At 56.5% G+C, this 22,924-nt stretch overlaps 1 long non-coding RNA gene, 3 other non-coding genes and 2 pseudogenes across 4 annotated transcripts; 5 read left to right on the top strand and 1 right to left on the bottom strand.

Moving 5' to 3' along the window:
* On the top strand, positions 1-113 carry LOC116863335 (annotated as a pseudogene; the record flags this gene model as incomplete).
* A 4,906-nt stretch (positions 114-5,019) lies between these two features.
* LOC116863336 lies at positions 5,020-5,195 on the top strand (annotated as a pseudogene).
* Positions 5,196-11,079: 5,884 nt separating this feature from the next.
* Positions 11,080-11,270, top strand: LOC116863334. The gene has a single exon (XR_004381802.1). It is a non-coding gene; the product is annotated as a U2 spliceosomal RNA (small nuclear RNA).
* On the bottom strand, positions 11,188-17,586 carry LOC116863332. Its single transcript, XR_004381800.1, has 3 exons — positions 17,577-17,586; positions 14,760-14,762; positions 11,188-11,265 (listed from the first exon to the last, which is right to left on the bottom strand). It is a non-coding gene; the product is annotated as an uncharacterized LOC116863332 (long non-coding RNA).
* Positions 17,587-20,125: 2,539 nt separating this feature from the next.
* LOC116863337 lies at positions 20,126-20,260 on the top strand. The gene has a single exon (XR_004381803.1). It is a non-coding gene; the product is annotated as a U4 spliceosomal RNA (small nuclear RNA).
* A 1,577-nt stretch (positions 20,261-21,837) lies between these two features.
* LOC116863333 lies at positions 21,838-22,028 on the top strand. The gene has a single exon (XR_004381801.1). It is a non-coding gene; the product is annotated as a U2 spliceosomal RNA (small nuclear RNA).
* Positions 22,029-22,924: the final 896 nt, after the last annotated feature.

Genomic DNA, 22,924 nt, shown 5'->3' with positions numbered 1-22,924 from the left:
GAGGACAATATATTAAATGGATTTTTGGAGCAGGGAGTTGGAATAGGAGCTTGCTCCGTCCACTCCACGCATCGACCTGGTATTGCAGTACTTCCAGGAGCGGTGCACCCCCTCGGGGGTAACTTTTCTGGTGACCAATAGCAGATTTGTCGAGTTTTTTCTTTTTGCTAACTGGGCGGTTTTTTATCTTGGTGTTATTTGTTTTTTTTCTTTGCATCGCTGGTTAAGACTCTAAAGCATTAGGTTTGTCTGAGAAGAGGATTTGCTTACAGGAAGCTCTCCTTTTAGCTGTTCAGGTAGGGAACTTAACCTGTTCTTAAGGTAAATTTACAAAAGATTGTACTTCTTTCTGGGTATAGGAGAACAAACAGGCACCCTGTGTTTGCTTATCATCTATCTTTTCTCTTTTTTCTGTGTGTGGCTTTTACGTAGTTCATCTTGGTAAGTCGACTTTCTTTTTTCTGAAAAGTGTGATGTATAGACCTATGAGTGCAGGCACGCGATCTGTCCTTGTTTTAAAAGCGTCCTTTTTTATCTTCTACACGGAGGCAAAAAGTTTCTCCAGGAGACCCTGAACATCACCTTCCCTACTCCTTTCTTTTCCTTCTCCCCAGTTCCTGGCTGGTATGAGAAAGTTTGGGATTGGAGCCCTCAATTAGGTTCCGCCAGTTGGGGAGTTCTGACGGGGTGATGACAACGACAACGAGGGAGGGGGAGGGGGGGAGGCGGGAGGGGGGAGGAGGGAGGGGGGAGGGGGCGGGGAAGGGGGGGAGGGGGCGGGGGGGCGGGGAAGGGGGGAGACTAATACTGTTACACCACTGTGACAGCTTAGGGTTTATCCACAGTTGAAGAAATATTTGATGGGGGGCACTTGGGTGGCACAGTCCTCAAGCATCTGCATTCCACTCAGGTCATGATCCTGGGGCCCTGGGATCAAGCCCTGCATCAGGCTCCTTGCTTGGTGCGAATCTTACCTCCCTCTCCCTCACTACTCACTTATATTCCCTTTCTAGCTATGTGTCTGTCTCTCAGATAAATAAATGAAATCTTAAAAAAAGAAAGGAAGAAAGAACATATTTATTGAATGCCTGCTATGTGCCAAGACCCGAGGACAGGGGCGCCTCCTACCCCCAGACAGACAGGCCTCCAGCCTCGAGAGAACTTACGGTCTCCAGTAGAGAAAATGGAGCAAGAAATCGGCGTGGGTCCAGGATGGTTTCCTGACCTGAGATTTCTACAAACCTTGCAAAGGATTTCTTCTCATGAGTTGTGCACATTCCTTTGCCACCAGAGGGTTCCCTTGACTGACTGATGCAAGGCATCTGTTTCCGATTCTCTATCCACTGATTGAATGAGCTATCCTAGGAACTGATACCAAACAGTTGAACACGCAACAGAAAATGGGCAAAGGATAGACAGTCCCTGGGGCGGGGGAGCGGGGAGAGAAAAACACAGATACAGGCTGACATCTGGCCCCCGGGACACATCCAACCCCACCACCACCCGTGGCCTGGGCCGCCTGCTCCTGGCACGGGCCCTGGGGTCAATCCATTCCCCTGTTGCATCCCCCGATCAGGCAGGATATTCTGGGGGGATGGAGGGGGCACGTGCCTCAGAGGCCATCAAGAGACCCGAACACTCCCCTGGCCACCCCACCCCTGACCACAGAGGGAGGTAAACCCTACAGTGAAACAGCACGATGTTCAGGAGGTCCTGTCGTGGTCCCCGCGCAGGGCCATCCCCTCCGAAGCCCAGAAAACTGCTTCCTCTTTATACCCGAGTCAACTGAGAGAGAAGGAAGCCCAGGGCCCAGCGGGCCTCTTCGCGTTCTGGAAGGGACACATTCCACACACTGAGACACCCCATCTGGGCTCACACACTGGGTGACTGGGAAGACCCTCAGCTCAGGCTGGCCTGGAGCGGAAGAGGGCCCTCAAGCCCTTTGAGGGGAGCAGGGCAGTGGGGGCAGCTCTGCGGTTTGGGCCTGGGCCACGGGATCTGGCGGACCCCATCGTGCCGATGACAGTGGGCGGGTCCCTGAAGGAAAGACATGTTGTGTGGAGTTGATGGGAGCCCCTGCGGGGAAGGATCACAGCGCGGGCTCTACCTGCGGGTTCTGGAGCAGGCCGCCGGGCCACCGATGCCAAAGACTCTACCTTCTGAAAAGCGGCTCCTGGCACACTGCTGGGCCTTTGGGGAGATGGCTGTTTGCCGGGGGACCATGGATACTGGGGCAGGGCAGGCTCCCAGCAGCGGCAGGCCTTCCTGAAATAAACGTGGGGTGTCAGGGTGGAGGGGACACTGGGCGGCCGACAGACCCAATGACCCCACCGGCCTTTGTTGGCTACCCCAGACCCGGCACGGTGGGCATGTGAATGGGGGGAAGCCCACAAGGGTGGCCGTAGAAGTCCCATACCGGCCAGCATCCTTCGGGGGCCCTCGGTCCTGAGCTCGGTGGGGGTACTGGGGCCGGGCCATTTCTACCCTGGGGATGTGGGGCTCCTCTAGCCGGCCGGCTTTGTTTCCAGAAACTCTCCTTAAGGGCCCTGCCTTTGTCAGGTGCCATGGGGCTTGGGGCTCTCCCAGCCCACACCTGCCTCCTCCCTCTGTCTTTCAAAGCATTGGCCGCCCCCACAACCCTCCCCCGCAAAGAACCTCTTGTGCTCCTCACTCTGTCCAGCAACGTCTTCCCAGACGACCCAACTGCCACCTAGGACTCAGACCCTAGTGGGCAACTTTACCAAACATTTGACTATGTAATGCTCATGTCTGTCCAATGGGAGGAAGGAAGGAACGAAGGAAGGAAGGAAGGGGAGAAACAGAAGGAAAGGAAGCGAGGGAGGGAAGAAGGGAGGAAGAAAATGAGGAACAAAACCGGGAACAAATATCTGCCAGTCTACCAGAGGCGGGGTTCATCTCCAAATTACCCAGGAGACCCCGGAATGGGGTCAGAAAGAAAAAGGAAAGAGGAAAGACCGACTGGATAAAACATGAGTAAAGATCATGCAATTCAGGGGAAGGATCATCAATGTGGCTCTTCACATACGGAGATGCAAAGATGAGCAAGGACGGACAAAGAGAGATGCGTAGGACAACGGTCCCGAGATAGAATCGATCACCTGTGAGTTGGGCAAAAATCCGACAGTCTGACGAGCTACTAGGTACGCCAGGCTCCAAAAACAGATGTCCCTGGAGAACGTTCAGTCCCCGCCCCAGATCTTTGGCTCCGGTGAGGGTAGCAGGGACCACCACGAGGGTGCGACACCTTGCTGGAGGCACATGGCTCTTGGTGAGGGTGGCACCCTGTTCCGTGGGTGTGGACCTCTGTGGGCTCTGGGGCACGGCGGGGAGGGGGTTCTCACTCCGGATGCCCCGGAGCCCGTGAACGCGCAAGAGGCCAACGCGTGCACTAGAAGGCGAAGAAAGCGTCTTTCCCGGGAGAGGCAGTGCAAGCGCCTGAAGGTCAAAATACCGGGGAACCCATCCGGTGACTCCTGAAGACCCCGGAACCAAGCAGAGGGGTCTTGTGTGGAGGAGGCGGGAAGAGCCCTCACCAGAAGCCTGCACCAGGGGCTGGGTAAGCGGGGTTGATGGCTGACCTGGTTTGAGCCTCATCCCTTCGCTCCTCCCTTCTAGGGATGTCTGGGAGCTGGGCATGGCTCTAGCTGCCAGAAAGGCATAAAAAGCAGTCCACGTTGGATTTCCAGGGCCTGGCGGGGGGCGGGGCTGGGGTGGGAGAGGAGGCCATCTGGGGACCAAGCGCCTGGGGGACCTATCTTCTCCGTGCTGGTGCCAACGACAGGAGAAAGTTAAAACGAGGCTGGGGGCCGAGAGGGGCGCCTCTCGGAGGCTCACCCGAGCACTTCCTGAGGACGAGGGCAAGAGAGATTTCCTCTCCACCAAGGGAGAGGGGGGCAACCCCAGGCCTGGTGAGAGTCACAGAGCCCAGAGCTAGGGCCGCGCTGGGCCGGGAGCACAAATATCGCCATCGTACTACCCGCGTCCCCTCTTGCCCACGCAGATGCGTCCGAACCAGCCGCCCTCGTTACCCTGCGAGGGCCAGGTTCGGTTCTCAGGGTTCCCTCCCACAGACTCCAGCAGCGAGCGGGGCCTGCGCTCCAGACGCGGGCCGTTTCTGGGCACAGGCCGAGGGCGGCAGGTCACCGGACCCGTTTCTTAACCTCCCGGGTCTCGGGGATCCCAGCTGGGAAGTGAGGGTGAGAAGAACTTCAGCTCGCTCCGGGGTACCCAGGGCCCAACGCGGATAGCCAAGCCTGCAGGGCAGGTGCGTCCGGCGCACGAGGGAGGTGCCATCAGGGTTCTTTCCCCGCAGGGCCACGGCCCCTGAGGAGTCCATGAGGTTGCGGTGCTGGTCTCACGGTCCTTCCGGCTAAGGGCAGGTTTTGCGGGGCACCCATCGAGCACAAAAACAGACGGGGGCCGGGGAGCGGTTGGCGGGGGAGGTGTCTCGGTCGCGGAAGGCTGGAGAGGAGGTGGGTAGGGCGGAGGCCGGCTCCCGGACACAGGCACCCACCCAGGTTCCGGCCCTTTCGCTTGGGTCCGGGGGGCGGGGCGGGGCATGCAAACAGCAGGTCATCCTCTAGGGAAGAGGGCGAGGGAGCGGCAGGGGATGTGAAAACTCACCAGGAATGCGGGGGAATCTCTGCAACCGAAACCGCGTGTGGAGCGTCCCGCCCCGGGAAAGTGAGCCAGGAGTGGTAACAGAGGGTGACCCGGCTCCCGGGGAGTGCAATAAGGACGGCGGCGCGGCGGTTGCGGCTAGAACGGGCCGGCCAGCATCGCTTCTGGACGTTTTGTCTAAGATCAAGTTTGGTATCTGTTCTTATTAGTCTATTTATTTTTTAATTATTATTTTTTTTAGATTTTATTTATTTGACAGAGAGCACAAGTAGGCAGAGAGGCAGACAGAGAGAGAGGGGCGGGGTGGGGGGGTGTGTGGAAGCAGGCTCCCTGCCGGAGCAGAAAACCTGATGCCGGACTCAATCCCAGGATCCTGGGATCACGACCTGAGCCACCCAGGTGTCCTGTTCTTATCAGTTTAATATCTGATACGTCCTCTATCCGAGGACAACATATGGGGCAGACTTTTGGTGCGAGGAGCTGGAATAGGAGTTTGCTCCGACCACTCCACACATGGACCTCGTAATCGCAGCACTTCCAGTGACCAACCTTCAGGGGTAATGCCTATGGTGTAAAAAGCCGACTAGGACAAGTGTGTCTTTTCCTCAGCGTGTTTTTCTTTTTGAGTTTCTTGAGTTTGTTAATCTCAGTGACGTTTCATTTCGCACCTAGGGTCCTGGCGCGCGGGGGTTTTCAGTAGCACAGATTTGGGGCGGCGAGGTGTAGCAACTGTGGCATGAGTAGGCAGAGCCTGACCTTCCTGCCCCGTGGCACCGCCCTTGGTTGATCTGTGTGCCGGTGGCCATCGGGATGGGTTTCTCCACGTGTTTGCTGCCTCTTCTCCAAGTGCTTTCCCTGCTTTCTCCTGGTCCCCTTCTGCCCTTGAGGTGGGCTCGGGCCAAGGGTGCAGAGGAGCAGTTTTTGGTAGAACTAGGTAACGTCCTTGCACGTGTGACCCGACCTCCAACCTAGAGGACTCCAATCTGGCTCCTTCAGGAAGCTCTCCACTGGCTCTGCGCACCCCCTTAACCATCTGGAACAAAGAACAGGCAGCTGAGGTTGTGGGTACAAAGGGCTTCCCCGGGAGGGAAGGAAAATTTGTTCTTTAAGATCTGTGGCCGCTGTCTATCCACCCTGGTGGTACTCCAGAATCTCTGGGGTTTCTCGTTTCAATCAGACGTATGCCCCAGGACCGCCATACAGCAATGGAATTCGAGTCTCTGGGGCCGGGGCGGAGGCTGGTGGACCTCCAAGGCCATGTGCAGGAAGTACTCCTGGGAGCATCTAGGAAGATGCCCTGAGTCAGCTTCTGAACTAGGCATTCCCTGTGACAATGACAGTGTTGGGCGGGCTCCAGGCACGGGTCCCTTCCCGACAGTCCCGGGACTGGCTTTGTGCTCAGCACACCCTAGGCACTCAGGAAACAGTGTACCGATGAGGAAAGGAGGGATTCCCCGGTCTTGACACAGACAGGAGACGACCCAGTCCGGTCAGGAGGCCTTTGGACCCATATCCCGGAATCTCTTGAGAGCCCGTGAGACGGAGCTGCCTTGCCCTGCTGCCTTCCCCAAGCTCGTTGTCCAGATTTGTTTTAGATGTGGAGACTGACACCGCCCCCCCCAACCACGAGGCTGTGAAAAAATCTATAGCTTACGTAATGAGGCTTTCCAGGGAGAGCAAGGCGGCTCCTAGGCCAATTCAAAAAGGGCTTGAGAGCAAGGGGAGGAGACTGGGTTGGTGTGTTTACAGTGGTGAGTGGAGGGCCTGGGGTAAGGGCACCTTACAGATACCAGGGGACCTTCTGTGATCCTGCCTTCCATTGGATCAGAGTCTGATGTAAAGAGGAGGGTTCCAGCCAGAGTGGGGTGGGGGCTTCCTGTTGGAAGGTGAACCTTTGGCCGAGTTGGGCATATGAATGAGTCTGTGAAGGAAGGGACACGGGGGTGAGGGGGCGATTATGATAGCAAAGAGCCCATCAGAAGCAAGCATCCCCTGGGATAGTCTGAGGCCCAGATCGTGGCTGGGCAGGTCAGCCGGATCAAACCCTCCCCTCCTTCCCTTATTGCCCCCCACTGCCGCTTCCAGTCGGCGAAGGGAGAAGAATTAGGCACACACAAGTCAGCTGCAAGAGATTGGGAGCAGGGGACAACAGTCGAAAAGGACTGCTGCCACGAGCAACTCCACAGTCTCACTTTTATTGGATAGAAACAATTGCCAACAGAAGGACCGATGAAGGTCAAACGTTAGTTAGTCACGTCTTGCGGACAAGCGAGGAGGAGGGTAAAGTTTAGAGTTAACCAAGCACATTCAAAGGACTCATCTAACTAACAACGGGTGCTTCTGGGAAGAGAAAGGAGCGGTAACGGAGAAGGGAAGCCGGCGGTTTGCGTTCCACCCGGAGCTGACGGGGCGTTCCCGGGTGCTCGGCTTCCCTGAAGCAGGCGGCCTCCCGGCCTGAGCAAGCCAGGCATCCCCAACTGCCCATCTTCACGGTCGTATATCATCCTTCTCCCCAAAGACCTGTTGCCAGTATATGTATTTCTTAAGGCCATATCTAAATGTGCATGGCAACTAGTAAAATCCTCCAGGGGTTACGGTTTAAGTAACAGATTGTTCCGAGGGCAGCAGCACCCCCCAGCCACTCTTGCCTCAGACTGCAATGTCCCGGTTCCCCCCTCCTGTCGACGTGCCCTGAAATTCTGCCTTTAAGCCCCCCTGAGGTGTCAGGCAGCCCTTCCTGCTTCAGCTGGCTTTGTGTTCCGCCCCACCTTCTCATTTATTGACTAGGCATCGCGTGCTCCCGTTAGGGACACCCAGCTCCATGGGAGAGGCCTTGGGCCTCAAGGGGGTCATGGCCAGGTGGGAGCCACAAGCATGTGTTCATCTCTCACAGTCCCGTGTGCATGGAAACCTGGGGTTCTGGCCATTTGGGCAAATGTCTTATCCGGGTCCTGAGCCGGATGATCCCTGCTTGGGGTCGGGGAGGAGAAAGGAAGGGCATCTGGCTTCTCTCTATTCCCAGGACCAAGCAGTGCCCTGGTGGGTGGTGTCGCAAGTGGTAAAGGTCTGTTGGTTGAGCCAGAGCCCGTGGTGATGGCAGGAGGCCTAGAGTCCCATGCACTGGGACCCGGACCCCAGCTCAGTGGCTGGCAGTTACGACCTGCTGGGCAGACCCGTTTCCCCAGGTAAGAAAAGACAAGAGGTTTATCCCCGGGCGCCCTGCTCTGTCTGAGGGTCTGTCCACACTACAGTGCCTGCTGCTCCACGAAGGGGCATCCATTCTCTTGAGAAGTAGTCTCCATACAAGTGACCCGGCAGCCCCCCGCCCCCCCCCCACCATGAATGCCTAGAGGGCAGGAATGAGATCACAGTCACTTCTCAGTGCTGGGCTCCCTGATGGGTGCCCAGCCATCATCTGCATGGACACCATGGGTCAATCCCGTGGACTCGGAGAATTGAAGGCGGTCAGGTCTGTGTGTTGTTGTTGTTGTTGTTCTTTTTCTTCTTTTTTTAATTACGCTCTTGGCCCAACGTAGGGCTTGAACTCATGACCCTGAGATCAAGAGTCCCATGCTCGGGACGCCTGGGTGGCTCAGTTGGTTAAGCCGCTGCCTTCAGCTCAGGTATTGATCCCAGGATCCTGGGATCGAGTCCGGCATCGGGCTCCTTGCTCCGTGGGGAGCCTGCTTCTCTCTCTGCCTGCAGCTCTGCCTGCTTGTGTTCTCCCGCTGGCGCTCGCTCTCTCTCTGACAAATAAATAAATAAATAAAATTTAAAAAAAAAAAAAAGTCGCATGCTCTACTGATGGCCAGCCAAGAACCTCTGCTCTGGTTTGTTTGTTTGTTCTGTTTTTTTTTTAGATTTTGTTTTTTATTTGAGAGAGAGCGAGAGAGCGCACATATGCACACGTGAGTAAGGAGAGAGGCAGAGGGAGAGGATCTCAAGCAGACCCGCGGTGAGCACAGAGCCCAGGGTGGGGCTCCATCTCAGGACCCTGAGATCAAGGCCTGAGTTAAAACCAAGAGTCCCACGAACCGACTGAGCCACCCAGGTGCCCCCTGTTCTGCACTTTTTAAAGAAAAATCCAAGGGGGGGTGGTGGTGGCTGGCTGGCTTGGTCAGTAGAGCACCTGAGAGCTTACTTGAACTCAGTTCATGATCCCAGGGTCTGGGGAACGATCCCCGCATCGGCTTCTCTGCTCAGCGGAGAGCCTGCTTCTCCCCCCTCCCTCTGCCTGCAGCTACCCCTGCTTGTGCTTGCTCTCTCTCTCTCTGTGAAATAAATGAATAAAATCTTTAAAAATTCAAAAAAAAAAAAAAAAGATACTAAGAAGGGAAGAAAGAAAGAAAAAAAAAGAATGAAAAAAACAGGGCGCCTGGGTGGCCTAGTGGGTTGAGCCTCTGCTTAGGCTCGGGTCATGATCTCGTTGTCCTGGAATCAAGCCCCAGGTTGGGCTCTCTGCTCTGTGGGGGGCCTGCTTCCCCCTTCCCCCTGCCTGCCTCTAAGTCCGCCTCTCTGCCTACTTGTGATCTCTCTGTCAAATAAATAAATAAAATCTTAAAAAAAAAAAAAAGAACCGGAAAGAGAGGAAAAAACCAGGAATGTTACAAAAATATACGCGTGGTGCCCTTTAGGATCCAAGGGGTCATCTCAAAGTTGTGAAGGAAAAATTCACTGGCTTACACTGTTCTGCAGAGCAGACACCAAAGGGCTAAAGATTTAGCTGTTGAGAAGGAAGAAGAAAAAGACCCGAGGGAGGATTGAGGAAATTATTTTTAAGGTCATGGTGAAGTCCTTTCTAACTCGCACTCAACATCCAAACACTTTTCTTTAAAACAAAAACAAAAACAAAAACGGATGAGGGGGCGCCTGGGTGGCTCAGTGGGTTAAAGCCTCTGCCTTCGGCTCAGGTCATGATCTCAGGGTTCTGGAATCGATCCCCTCTTCGGGCTCTCTGCTCGTCAGGGAGCCTGCTTCCTCCTCTCTCTGCCTGCCTCTCTGCCTACTTGTGATCTCTGTGTCAAATAAATAAATAACATCTTTAAAAATAAAAAAAGTAAACGGACGAAGGACGTGATCTGAATAACGACTTTTTGTGTCTTTATTTAGCAATCTCTACTCACAGCGTGGGGCTCGAACCCAGGACCCGCAGATCAAAGCCGCCCCCCCCACCCATCCACCCACCCCATAACTTTCCGTGGCACCTTAAGCACCTGGAATCCTCAGCGAGGCCCAAAGGCCGCTCTCCCACAGAAGGAAATATTCAAGGCTTAGAGGACAGACGGAGGGCCAGCCGCCTTAATATGTAAATGACAGATCCAAGCGCCACCAATTCACCTAGCCAGAAAGGGGCCAAAGTGCCTGAACCGAGCGTTCCGAGAGCACAGCAACGTGGCGCTCACACCCAGGAGAAGACCCTTCGGCCCGACTGGAGAGGCGCACATCCAAATGGCGCCGAGGTACCATTTTCACCACCCACAAGGAAAGGTCGTCCCCTCGCGCCCCCCGCCCCCGCCAGCCATCCGAACTCCGTGGCCACGCGGAGCTGCTGGCGAGCCTGCGGAGGGAGGTGGCGCCCGAGAAGGTCCGCCGGAATTCTAGGCACTCTCGCGGCGAGAGTGGCGGGGACCACTGCGCCGCCGCCGCCGCCGCCGCACGCACGGCAAGGGCGCCGCGGCACGGGGCCGGCCTCCGCAGAGCGCAGTTGGCAGGTACTGGGGTCCGTGCGTGTCGCTCCGAGCAAAGTCGGCGGGCCGCAGTGACGCCGAGGCAGCGGGAATTGTTCCGTTGCACGGGTGTCATCCGGGACATCCCGTTCTGGGGTCGGAACCGGCCGGAGCCCTGGCCGGAGGCCACGGACCGAGCGGAGCAGTGGCGCGCGGGGAGGGGCTGGGGGTGCTGGCTGAAGAGCCGTCGCCGTCGCGGCGCGCCGGGCAGCGGCTGAGCGTGCGGGAGGCAAGTCCTCAGGCACGGAACCGCGGGTGGAGTGCGCGTTCCGTGCTGGGGGCGGGGCGGCGAAAAGGGACCCAAAGTAAGGTCTGGCCTTCACGGGCTCCCGGCAGCCCCCAGAGCGGCGGCCGCCCCTCGCCCCGCGTCTCGGCGCCGGACGCGCGCGCGGCGGGGTTGCGGCTCGCGGCTCGCGGCGGCGGACGGGAGGGCGGAGCCGGGCCGGGGCGGCCGCGCCTCCTCGGGGAGCTGAAGGCGGGCCATGCAGATTCGGAGAGGCTGCTGGGCGAGGGAGGGCCGCGGCCGCCAGGGATTCGGGATTTCTGGTTGGGAGGGAGGAGAAGGAAGCCTCTGCCCAAAAGGGTCTGGGGATGTGGGTGGGACCGTGGACGGCGCAGAGGAAGTCAGGCGAGGAGTGAGGGTCTGGGCTGTCACCGTGAGTTGAATATGGCCCATGTGAGGACGGTGGCCGGGCGGGGGCGGCGTGGAGGTATCGCTTCTCGGCCTTTTGGCTAAGATCAAGTGTAGTATCTGTTCTTATCAGTTTAATATCTGATACGTCCTCTATCCGAGGACAACATATTAAATGGATTTTTGGAGCAGGGTGATGGAATAGGAGCTTGCTCCGTCCACTCCACGCATCGACCTGGTATTGCAGTACCTCCAGGAACGGTGCACCTTCCCCGCAAAGATGGTGAACATAAGAGGTGTTTAGTATGGCAGTTTTTTTTGCTTTTCGTTTGCCTGTTCTTTCTTGGTGTTTGGGTGGCTTTGTTTGTTTGTTTGCTTCTTTTCTCCTTAGCTATGATTTCGTTTGTTTGGTTGCTTTCTTCTTAGCTGTGATTTTGTCCCCTTGGCGGCAGTCTGCTGGGGTGTAAAAGTGATTTTTTTCCCCCTTTACTTGTTTTGGTTTTCTTTCCTAACTCCTCTCTGGTCTCTTTCTGCAGCCGCGTTTTAGGTCTTTCATTGCTCTTTTTGCTTTCTCTGGAAGATGTGCCTTCTTACTCTCCTTGGGTGACAGTTCTTTTTTTCTCTGCCTCTTATACCCTTGGCTTTGGGTTTCCACTTTACTGTCCCTTACAGCCCGCTGCCTTTTCTGCCTTTTCTTGCTCCTGTCATCTGCCTGACACACGCTCGTGTCCTTCTGGCTGCCTGGCCTCTGTCAGAGTTCTCCCACGCTCGACCTGGTCAATGACCAATGAATGGCTACAGCCGCGTCCATCCCCCGACCTCCCTCCGCCCTTCCGTACCACCTTTCCGTATCCCTTCACCCCCAACCACACCCCCCCAATTCCCCGATGTCCTCCCATCCCTCCTGACAGAGATTAATTTCCCTGCAGGTACCCTCTGTCCCCTTACCACATCCTTGGTGCCACCTGTGCCTCGGAACGTAGCTGGCAGAAAGCGTCCCCACCGGGCTCATGTGGCTCGCCCCAGCTCTCCGCAGGCCAGGGAAAACTAGGCACCGTCAACGTTTGCTACCGGCCATCCAGAGGCCCTTACCGGAAAGTTTGTGAAAATAAAGCATGGTGGGAAACGGTGGGAATGGAAACGTAGCACGCCTACATGTTCCAACCGTTGTTTCGTCCTTTCCAGGTTCTCCGCGTCTAAAGACCTGCATCCTGGGACACGCTCCCAGCGATCTGCCAGGGTGACTGCTCATCGGCTGTCCCACCCGGCGGGCCTGTGGGATACCGCGTCCGGACCTCCGACCCATCCCCAGCAGGTCCGGCTCACCACTCCTTCCGGTTCTTCTTGCGCTTGCCTTGTCAAAATGTAACCGTCGAAGACATTTTTTGGTGACCCTTGCTGAACTGCAGATTCGGAATATCAGATCGGGGAATATCGTCATTTGCAGACCTGCGATGGGAGCTGTCCCTCCGCGAATGGGTCCCACCGACGCGGGTTCCTCTGGCCGTGTTCTCGACTGCATTCCACAAAGGCGACGTGGAGCCCGCGGGGATGGTGTCTCCCATTCTGGGGGGTCTGCCTTCAGGAAGGAGGGCTGGGTACTTCTTTGTTACGGCAGGGAGAAAACGGGAGGACGGTGGGTGCCGCGGCGCGACGTGTGCCGAGACCGCTGCAGCGCTCTCCCCTCTGGGAGATGCCTTCATTCCTCCATTTCCAGGTCCTTGTAGACGTTTTGGTCGTAGCCGCGGAGGGAGGAATAACGGCAGGCAGGCAGGCAGAAATAACGCCTGGGCTGACGACCCAGCAGACGGTGTCGAGACGCAGGGAAAGTAAGGTCGCTGAGACCCCGCGGCGTGTCTTCGGTTTTGAGAGAAGGAAAAGCGGCCGCGGAAGCTGCCCCGCCGCTCGCGGCTAGGCCGGGGTGGTCTCCGGTTGGCCGTGGACGGTTTCCCGCGAGGGCGGCCGCCTTAGAAAGAGAACAGCCAGTGATTTTACTGGCCAGAAGAGTCTGTTCGGGGATGGCGGAGGCATCGCAGTCAGGGGCGTGCAAGCTACGGGGAGCCACCAGCAGGTCTGAAGAGGCAAAGGGGAGGTCGGGTTGGTTGGTTTGTTTTCCTTCCTTCCTTCCTTCCTTCCTTCCGTCACTGGAAAGTCAGCTTCAATTTCGATTCACGGAGGACATTGGGGAGGCTTGCTTTTGAACACAAGTTCGCGGGAGAAGAGCGAGACTTTGAGGTTGTGGCGGTTTCCCATTCAAAGGCGGGCGGTGGTTAGTGCCTTGCTGCTGGGGCAAGAGGGGCTCTAGCCTCCTTTTCCTTACAGGCAGGCGATGACCTTCCCTGCTCCAGAAGGTTCTCCCTTGTCAGAATAATGTTTATCTTCCTTCTTCCTGCTGGTTAGGCAGGAGTGGTGCGGGCTTGAGAGCTCCCCTTCCAGGCCTTCCCGAGTCCAGCGTCAGCGAGATGTCCTTCCTTTGCGACATCAGAGTGGGGCCAGGACGCTCTGGGACCGTGGCGAGTCAAGACGGGAGCGAGGCCCACCCGGTGGTGGGTCACGTGGGAACGGAGACAGCAAAGAAGAACGTTGTCCGAACAACAGAATGGACCAAACACGTCCCCGTACCCTGGCTAACGGGAGTAACTGCTGCGGGACCGACCGGCAGCTTTGGCTGCGCTCTGGTTTTCCTTTCTCCTGGGTAAGATTTCTTCAGCTTCCCAATCACTGAATTCCCCTGACTGCCCGAAAGCATCTGTGGGGCAGCGGGAGATCTTTTCCCTTCTCCCCTTCGAGGTTCTTGGGGCGGGGTGGGGTGGGGGGGTGGCTGGGGCTTTGTGACCAAAGACAGATTCACCAGAGAGAAGCAAACCGAAGTGGATTCGTGCGTATATCTCACAAACACACGGGAGAAGCGGAGGGCTGAGGAACTCTGTGGGGTGGCTAGAACTTGGCCTTAAATAGCCCCGTAACCCAAAACGAACAAGAAGGAAAAAAAAAAAATTATAAATTTTCAGAGAAGTGACAAGACAGAGTAGAAGGGCTTAGAGTGTCTGGGGGGGGGGGCCAACGGTAGGAAGGTAAATATAAGGGGTGGGGGCGGGGGGATCGCGGAAGATAAGGGCCGGCCGGTAGAGTCTGTTAGGTAGAGTCCTCTGGGGCCAGTCCCCCGGGCCAAGAAGGAGCCGGGGTTGTCAGTGGTTCGCTTCTGTACACATTCACGTCCCGCTTTGAGGCAGGTGGGAAGAGGGCGGAGTTCTTCCTTCTGTCTGTCTCAGCTCAAAAACAATCTCTGTGTCTTGTCTGCTAAAGTGGCATATGGGGGTGGGGGGGGGGGGGGGGGTGTCAGCAAACGCGGCCGCCCTTCCCGTCCCTGCCTTACAGCGTCCCGCGGGCTCACATCCCGTCCGTGCTAAGCCGTTGCGGACACCCTCGCCCCGAAGCGCGTCCCCTCTCACTTTCGCAACAAGCGATGGCCCGGTTGGTCTCGTGACGCGTGTGTTCCTGGTGGTCTTTGGCTGGATGGTGTTGACACGTTGTTAAGAGGGTCCACCGGAGGACCCCTGTGGTAACTGCAGTATGGAATGAGTTTTCTGTCCAAGAAGCAAGACTTTTCTCTCTCTCTCGTTCCATACCTCGGAAGGGCCTGATGACCACGGTTTTATGCGACGGTGATAAACGACCTTTTCCCAACGACAGCTCAGCCTCCTCGAGGTCCTGGGAACCCGGCTTCCGAAATCCCTTCGAGACTTAACGCTCTCCCTGACCCCCTCCCAACCTGGAAGTATGCCCGCTGGGGCCGCTGCCCGGGACCCCAGCGTGGCTCGGCTCGTTCTGCCCAGGGGCCCCGTGCCCAAGCTTTCACAGAGTCGCCTTTCGGCGCCCAAGACGTCTCAAGGACTCCTCCTCGGCCCTGGGCTTCGAAGGCTCACCCTCTTTCCTCCACCTTGAGGCGCCCGGACGGGCGGCTTGGAGTCCCGAGGCTCACGCGGACTCAGCCGCGGTGCAGACTTGGCGAGGACTTTCTCTTCTCTTCCTTTGCTCTCCTTTCGGGGGCTCTGCAAGGAGGCGGGTCTTCCTGGCCCAGAAACTTGATGCCCTCTCTCTGCTGCTGTCCTTATGCAACGTTGTCTGTCCTGGGCACGGGACGGCCACCTCAGTCACCGGGTCGGCTGCCCGTCTTGAGACTCCCGTGGGAGGTTTCCTCCTGATGGATCTGAGGTGATCCCGGTCACATCCCCGGTCCGGCCGCTTGCGGCGGAAACCGGTACCCGATGGCGTGCAAACCCTCCCGGGGACTCTTTCCTCGGGCAGTTAGTTCCCTGTTAGGACTAGCCGGGTTGGCATGTCGCTTTGGTCCCGGTGGATGTCTGTCTTTACGGTTTTCCTTCAGTGTCCTCGACGAACTCCGTGAGCTACAGAATTCGGTAATTTCCTCCTGTAAAACTCTGCCGGCGTTCTCCATGGGTTAAAGACAGCGAGTTCTTCAAGGCAGGGTAAAGTAAGGCGTGACCTTCACGGCACGACCTTCGAGGCCCGGTGTTTCGGTCCCACGCCGGGCGCCCGTCTGTAGCCTAGGATGCGGTGGGGGAGCGGGGGGTACGGTAGCCTCCCTCCTCCAGGGGCCCTTAGCGGCGGCGGCGGCGGCGGTCACAGCGATTTGATCTTTCGGGGGACGCCCCGGGTCGCTCTGACGCCACGGACCTCGGATCTATCCTGCGTGGGACGGTGCCCGGCAGTCGGGTTGGGTGGGGGTGCGGATCGTCTAGGTGATGGACCTTCTCGTGTCTTCAGTTCCCAAGGACTCTCCCTTGGGGTGCCTTTCAACCCACCGGAAACCATTGGGATTGCAAAACTTAGGGAAGGACTGAGCCCCTGTAACCCTGCACGGGTCGGGTGGGATCCATCGGTTCGATGTCCTCTGCGGGAAATGGGTCAGATGGACCTAGGGGACCTTCAGGGCTCTACACCAGGACCCCCGACCTAAGGGCCTTTTGGGGAATGTGTTCGCCTGAAGGGGTCGGCTGGCAAAACTCCCCTCCTGCCCTACTGGATGATAATTATCTAGCCAGGCCTCCTCCGGATAAAGCCAGGCGGCTGGAGGAAACCTAGCGGGCCCCCCGCCCCCCAGCAAAGGGGACTCTTGCCTCTCACTGTTCCTCCTCCTCGTAGATGTGGGGACTAGACTTCTCCCTCGCTCGTTTCCCGGGTTACCGGCTGTAACTGGAGCCAACGGCGGTTGGTCTCCCTCGGGCCGGGGGCCGGAAGGAATGTTCCGGAGCAGCCCCCGAAACTTGCTTCGGGGAGACTCCCCGTCTTCGCTGGCCCGGCGGGGACTGCCTAGTCCCCCTCGTTGGCGGGAGAACACGGCATCTGCTCCTCTGTTGGGGCCCATGAGCTCTGGAACCGGGAACCCTTTCTTCTGCCCTCTGGCGGCCCTCTGCCTCTCCTGTCTCCTCGCTCCTGCTGGAGACTCCTGCTGGAGACTCCTTGGGTGCGGCGGGCCTGACTGGCTTCTGCATTGCCCTCGTCCTACCGTCCTACCGGGGCTGGCTCCTCCTCCCCTCGCTGTCAGGGAGCAAAGGAGAGCGCCCACCCCCACCTCGACCCTGACCCGGACCCCCGACCCCCGACCCCGCCCGCTCCAGTTGCTCCTGATCTCCCCGCCATCGGGCCAACCGGCCAGCGTCTGGGGTAGAAGCTGCCCCTGGGGAGGATCCTGATGCAATCATGACCTGAGCTGACGGTAGAGGCTTTAACCCACCGAGCCACCCAGGAGCCCCTGGAATTCAACACAGTTGAATTCTAACTAAATTCTAACACAAACTAAACACCGTTGAGTTTGTGGGTTCCATGAAGATCGACGTGTCTTTTAAGTGGCCAGCAGGAAACGTGAAACTCTTACTGTATCGAGGTCCGCTGAAGGTCAGACCAGCTCCTGTGGTCTCCGTTGCAGTTTGTGAGCAAAGAGGTGACGTGACGTGATGGTCCATCTCACGTCCGTCCGCCCGCGGGCGTTCGCGGGCGGCTGTTGAGAGAGCTTTTTCCGTGGTCTTTGGGAACTCGAGACTTGGAAGTTCTGCTTGGATGATGACTGGGATTAAATTCACCGGACATCTAGGTCTGTTCCGAGTAGGACAGTGTGCGAAGTCGCCGACGACTGGATGGAGGCCTGTGCAAAAAAGGATGCTTGTAGTTCTGTGGTTCTTGTTTGAAACATGGCTGGTTTTCTGATGAGGACTCTTCCAGGTTAAGGAAACTGTCTCTCAAGAGGTCTGTGACTTACGCAGACGCGATAAAGGATTCACGTGTGAACAGACGGAAGCGTTTCCCTTTTCTCTCCGTCCGAGCCCTCTAAGCTTCAAAAGGCCTCGGTAAGTGTTCTTTCTTCGGTGGCGATCGTAGCCACTCGCGTGAGTTCGATGGAGCCTGTTCTCCTTGTAACAGGAGACCGTGGGAGACATTGGTTGTTTTACCAAGGCTTTGACTGGGAGGTCGTGTCTGAGAGACCCATACAGCCTCAGCTAGGAGCAGACGGCTCTACGGGACGGAGGCTGCCTTTACGGAACCCGGAGCCGTAGAACCCCTCGGAAACCTTGGGCTTACGGAGTTCCCAGCCGCCTCGCGAGGTGAGGGAGGAACGTCACGTCCTGGCAGGTGCGGGAACCTCGGGATGCCCTGGGGACCCCGTGAAGAGGAGTCTGGCCAAATCGACCGGCACGACAGGCACGTCGGAGGGCAAGTCCTCGGCTTGGCTCCTGGCCTGGAGAGACTACTAAAAGTTCAACCTAGGGACTCCTCATCAAAGTTCCAGCCAAGCCGATTCGAAGAGACCTGTATGCTCGATCGATCGTTATTCTTGCTGAGCGTGTGTGAACGATTAGGCCGAGTTTGTCAAAACCGGACTTGTTTCTCAAGCGCTTGAAATACGTCCAGTGGCCCTCTCTGATGAAAAGGGCGGGTTGTTTCAGAGAGAAAAATTATGTTTCAGGAGCACACCTTCGTGGATGGTAAATTCTCGATCCGATTGTGTTTAAGTGTTTGTTGTTCCCCTAAGCCAGACCCGTTGAGGTGAACGTCGGAGAAAGTACCACGATAGCGCGTGCGGACGGACGGAAAAGCTCGTGCTTTCTGTGCTGCCGGGGATAGTCACGGGATCCCGTGGGCCCGTGATGACGTAACCGGCCGGAGAATGGGATCGATTCCCCAACAACTGCCTAACTCGGCGAGCAGCTCGACCCATTCTATGTGGCTGGGATGACAGAATCGTTCCCTAAAAGCCGGAGCGCACCCGACTCTGTAGGGGTGACGGTGGGCTTGTGGAGATAATGGCTGGGTTGGATGGTGCCCTTGGGGATGCCCTCGTCTCTTGGCAAGTCTTCTCCCGCTTGCCAGTGATTCCTTATAATTAGGACACCGTTAGGGCCGGACCTCAGACATCAAGGGCTCCTCGACGGTTTCACCCCTCCTAGCCCTGTTGTTCCTAGAAGCCCCGCCTGCCGAGGTCCAGTTGCAAGCCAAGGCGTCAGCCAAGCACGCAACAGCCCTCCCGGAAGAGCGGAGCCTCGAAGCTCCCCACGGGACAGTCCCTGACTGTGATGACTTCACATCAGGTCCCGAGTGTCTCAGAGACCAAAGGCCACCAGTGGACGATGGGAGGCAGACTTACGACGTACCGGGTTACGCATATAGATGTGCCTGAGCTGATTCTTGAAACCGGTCAGACTTTCGGCCCAGCTTCCCTTAGGCCCGCACCTGATCGCCGTGCTTCTAGAGAGCGCAGCTGTTCAGAGGTTACCGGTCTTCCGGCCGACCAGGTTTAAAAGATGCCCCTGTGACGGTTGGTTTACCGACGGCAACCGTTTCCTGTCTACACCGGAAGCAGCTTCATGAGAAGCTGGGTGCGTGTGCCACAGTGCTCACTGGTGCTTGGCAATTGCCCAGGCCTTGCAAGTTCGTACTCACACTGACTCCGAATATGCTTCCCTGGTCCTACGTGCCCCGGGAGCAAATTGGAAGAAAAGGGGATTGTTAACAAGCCCTAACTCCCCAATCAAATAGGGGCCCGAGGTTATCACTCTCCTTGACCGACTGGGCCGCCCAGGTGCCTCCTTGAAATTACTACTCTTCTCAAGGCTGTACACCTGCCTAAGGAAGAGCCGAAATTCGCCCCAAAGGGCATCAAGGGATAGGACCTTAGAATCTGAGGGAAACAGCCCACTGGACCGTGCGGCGAAGCGGGCAGCACAGAATAGACAGAGGCGGAGTCTTTGATCCGTCTTCCCTCCAGTGGAGTCCCTGCGTGCAGCCCGTTCAGACCAAGAAATGCGCAGGCCTGGCTTGTTAATAATGAAGGAAAACACCTTTATACCCCAGAATAACCCATGGGACGTAATACAGGATTCACACCAGGCTACTGATTTGGGTAGAAGGGGCCACGGAGGTGACAAAAACTCTTAAGAAAAGTTGTCCGTGGATCTGGACTCCCTCGGTGTCTACAGAGGGACCACGGACTGCCTTTTAGGACACAGATTCAAAAAGTTGGCCCTCCGAAATGGAGTAGGCCTTGATACTTTGGCTGCAGTTTGAAGGAGCCCGGCATCAGGACCCGATGGCTAGTCTAGAGTCTAGCTCGTGTCCAAGGCTTCCCCCAGGCTGGACAGGCCACGGTGCTGTGGGTTTTGGCCAGCATGAAAACCGTCATCCACCCAGGCAACCTTCCCAACTAGAAACAGCGGTGAACACGTTCTGCGTCTCATCGGTATGACCGCCTAACACCCATTCTCGTTCCCTCTTTGGCACCGGACGATGTCGTTTGGCACACGGAAGCTCTTAAGAAGTACACGGTGAATGGGGCTCCTGGGTGGCTCAGTGGGTTAAAGCCTCTGCCTTCGGCTGAGGTCATGATCCCAGGGTGCTGGGATCGAGCCCCGCATCGGGCTCTCTGCTCAGTGGGGAGCCTGCTTCCTCCTCTCTCTCTCTGCCTGCCTCTCTGCCTACTTGCGATCTGTCAAATAAATAAATAAACATCTTAAAAAAAAGAAGTACACGGTGAAGGCCCTAAATGATTACCCCACACGGCATTTCTCTGTTAAAAAACTAACACAGCACAAATGCTTAAAACAGGTTTACAAGCTTTGCGCAGTGGCAGTATCGTAGCCAATGAGGTTTATCCGAGGCGCGATTATCGCTAATTGAGAACAGGTTTACAAAGTAGCACGACGTTAGGTGTTTCAACGAACGTGTGCTGAGCAGAACGCCAAAACGCTGTGTAGACGTTCCGGGTTATCGCGGGATGTGTCTGGGTGTCTGACGTGAGTACTCACATTGGTGCTTTCAACAATCCCTCTCTTTCCTCTAGTGATTGGTTAAATTCCTGGACTGGCAAAGGATTTTTGTCAACTACGAGAGGACTCTTATTCGAGCTTCTTTTTCTTTCGGTTAGGTTACACTAATCTCGTTTGGCTGTTTTCTCCCATCTCTCTCCAGCTGGCGTCGAGGCCCCTTCGCTGCCGGAGCTTCAAGCCAGCGGAGGAGCCTTCCCACTTCGGAAGATCTCCACACACGCAGTCTCCCTTGGATTCAGCTGCCTCTGCCTCTTGTAACTCCCGTTACCTGCATGAGCCCCGACTGACCAACGCTGAGCCATAGGTAGGGACATCTCTATGCCCCCGTCCAGCAGGAAGAAGTCACAGAAGATGAGACCTCCCGCCCTCAAAACTATAAAGATTTATGGGTCAAAACTGTTCACGGGGGGAATGATGTGGGAAACAAAGGCAGAAGAAGAATTATTGAAGTTCCCTACTACCTACAGCCCGTTGGCAAGTCCTGGAAACAGAGTGACTTTCCCCTAGGGACTCAACGGCCTCGATGTTAACACTTTGGTAAGGGCAGAAGGCAACCCTCGCCTGAAACCCACCAGGATCCTGTAAGTCTACTTTAACCCATAAAAAGCCCTTTATTTCTAAACCCCGCAAGGTTCGTGTTGGCAATCATCCCCCAAGCATACGGCCCACCGATGTACATCTGAAGGGTCTCCCACCGACGGTTTTGCTGGACGGTAATAGGTAATAACAACAACAGCTCAGCCCCGCCGAGGCCCTGGAAACCTGGCTTCCAAAATTCCTTGGAGACTTCACGCTTTCCCTGACCCCCCCGCTCCCAACTTGGAAGTATGTTAAGGGGACCGCTCCCCGGGACCCCGCTGGGGCTCTTTCTGCCCAGGGGCCCTGTCCCCGTGCTTTAATAAAACCACCCTTTGGCACGGAATACGTCTCAAGAACTCTTTCTGGCCGCAGGCTTGGAACCCTAACGTTCTTTCCCCCATCATGCCTATACACAGGACTCAGCAGTCAGACGATGTCAGGGGGTGGGTGCTCAGGGCAGAAACCTTCCAACGTAGCTTACGTTGGAGAGGATGTTGAAAAAGAAGAGAGGAGAGATGCTGCCAAGAAAAACCTCCCAGAGTTGTTCGCGTCTTTCCCGCCGGGGGATTTCTCCTAGGAAACGAGGCTGAACGAGCTCCGGGACTACGGCTACCGGCGTGCATTTCCGTTCGGAGGCGGGAGGGCAGGAAACCAGGAAACGGGCGCGCGTGTGGGCGGGACATGCAAATTAGAAATGACAGTTTCTCCCCGGGACCGATGGGAGCGAAACAGTAAAGAGGGTGAAAGCCCGAAGCCGGTTAATGATCTGACAAAGCATGTACGCCGAACGAGTTGTGAGGATGGCGTACTGTCAGGTTGAAGGGAAGAAGGCGCGAGTTCGTTTGAGGGTGACTTTTCTCACCGTGATCAAAAAGATATGCGAGAGGCAGGGTGCCGACGCGCTCGAGGGGCGACGGCTATCGCTTCTCGGCCTTTTGGCTAAGATCAAGTGTAGTATCTGTTCTTATCAGTTTAATATCTGATACGTCCTCTATCCGAGGACAATATATTAAATGGATTTTTGGAGCAGGGAGATGGAATAGGAGCTTGCTCCGTCCACTCCACGCATCGACCTGGTATTGCAGTATCTCCAGGAACGGTGCACCCCCTCGGGGGAACATCGAGGGTCTTAAAGTCAGAGCGTTGGTGTTTATGCTCTCTGTGAGGAGGCTGTGTGTCCTCTTCGGGTGAGTCTGCGTTTTGAGCTCGCGGTTTGGAACGGAGCTTCTCTTTGCGCGAGTCTTCGTTGAGCGGAGAACCCGTTGCTGTGCTCCTTTCAGGGCGCCATGATCTCGATGCGAAAGCCCCAGAGGCTCGACCTACCGACGAACCCAGGTGACCAAGTCTTTTTGAGGTTTCGAGGTGTGTGTTTGTGGTATGTGGGCTTCTCCGAAGAGTGGGACGCTAGGGCTTTTGCCAGAAATGCACAGAAGCAGCCAACCATATTTGCTCTCTGCTAGGGAGGTGTGATTCCGAGAGCGCCAGTGACACGCTTTATTTACCCTGGTGAAAAATCACTGGGCCCTAATGACAGACCACAGGGTCAGAGTTCCTTCTTGTTTTCCGACCCAAATACGGTTGCCGGGGAGGGAAGGAAAAAGGGACGTTTCAAAAGAACTTCCATATGCTAAAGAGGACCTACGAGATCTCTGAGGCCCTGCCATTTTCGAGTTAAGGTGGTTTTTCCCCTCGAGCAAGGGTTTAACATTAAGAGCTGTTGGGAGCTTCCTCCTGGGCGTTGGGAGCTTCCTGGAAGGAGGTCGCGCCTGTCACACCCAGGAGTGGGGGTGGGGGGAGGCTGCCCGGTGTCCCCTTCTGCTTTGTCTTCAGCCAGCCTTCTGCTCCCTCCTCACCCATAACCTAGGAGCTCAGTGTTTGGTTTTTTCTTTTCAGGTCCTTAGTGACTGAGGAGCTTGCAAGAACAGGGGATGAGAGGGGGAAAAGCATAGAAGAATCTGATTTAATTAGGTGCCCCTGAACGTTCCCTGAGAGACGTGAACAAAGAA

The sequence above is a fragment of the Lontra canadensis genome, unplaced genomic scaffold, assembly GCF_010015895.1.
Source record: "Lontra canadensis isolate GAN:19392208 unplaced genomic scaffold, GSC_riverotter_1.0 scaffold918, whole genome shotgun sequence".
NCBI classification, from domain to species: Eukaryota; Metazoa; Chordata; class Mammalia; order Carnivora; family Mustelidae; genus Lontra; species Lontra canadensis.
Note: the sequence above shows the minus strand (reverse complement) of the source record. Positions and strands in the feature narration are given on the sequence as shown.